The sequence below is a fragment of the Myotis davidii genome, unplaced genomic scaffold (genome assembly GCF_000327345.1).
Source record: "Myotis davidii unplaced genomic scaffold, ASM32734v1 scaffold444, whole genome shotgun sequence".
NCBI classification, from domain to species: Eukaryota; Metazoa; Chordata; class Mammalia; order Chiroptera; family Vespertilionidae; genus Myotis; species Myotis davidii.
Window position 1 is genome coordinate 61778 of NW_006294767.1, and position 1242 is coordinate 63019.

Below are 1242 nucleotides of genomic sequence, written 5' to 3' on the forward strand. Positions count from 1 at the left end.
GACAGAAAAGGTTTGATGTTTTTTTCCTGAGAGAGGGGAGAGGTTGCAGCACTGTAACAAAACCACCTTCTCACCAGGCCCTGCCACACCCCACACACATGCTCAGTTCCTGAAGGTAGAAGAGTGAAGGTGACAACCAGGGACTGCTCGCCCAGAAACAGGGAGGGGGTTCTGGACGGTGACATGAGGTTTGAAGGGACAGGGAGGCCCAACTGAGCATGAGTTAGGAGGAAAGGAGAGAGTGTAAGCCAGCTGCATGGGGGATGGGGGGCGGGGGGCCAAGTCAACGGTGCCAGTAGGTTCCCAAGAACACAGGTTCCTGAGCCTGCTGGCTCCCTGGAGAGTCTGGGGCCTGAAGCCCTCCCTGCCCACAGGTGTGGGGCACCAGGGCTGAGGCCTTCCAGCAGGATGGGGGGGGGGGTTTGCTCTCCATCCCCATTAGCATAGAGGGTCTCAATTTCCATTTTACCAGGACCCTGCTCTACGACCACCACAGCAATCACTGATCAAGCAAGCCCTTGGGACACCAAGACCCTGGCGGACAAATTGCTGAGAAAGAAGATGCTTGGAAGTGACTTTCATTGCAAGCAGGACAGGGTAGCTTTATAACCGCGAGATCTGCTGGGCACATAGCCAGGTGTGCCTGACATCAGGTGGGCCCGACACAGCGCCGTGGGAAGGACACGCACAAGTCTCTCTGCAGGGCTCGCCCGGAGTCACTGAGGGGTCAGTCGGGCACATCCAGCTGGGGAGGGCCTGGACACCCCAAAAATGTCAGCATGCAGGGAACTGCAGTAATTGAGACTTGGGAGGATAGGAACAGGCTGCGGAGAGAGGAGAACGGCCACAGGAGCTCCTCAACAGATACCCCTTAACGGCAGGGTTCCCTTGTATGTGGGGGTTCAGAGAGAGGAGGGAAGGAGAGATAAAACAGAGATACAGAGACAGGGAAACAGAGTGAGCATCCGCTGGGGATCCATCCCTTTTGCTGACGCACTTGGTGAGCGTGTGACCAGGAAATAGTAGAGGGTGGGGTGTGAGTGGGTTGTCCCACGGGATGTTAAATCACCCCCTGGTGCGGGGTGATTCTCGGTTCAAAGACACACTTGGTTCTTACCAAATGTCCCAGGGTCCACCCTTCCACATGGCACTTGGTCTCCTGGCTCGGCTGGTCTCCTGCTGTGGTGGACTCTAGCCCTTCACAGAAACGCTGCTGACCCTGCCCCCTCTCCCCACCCCCCA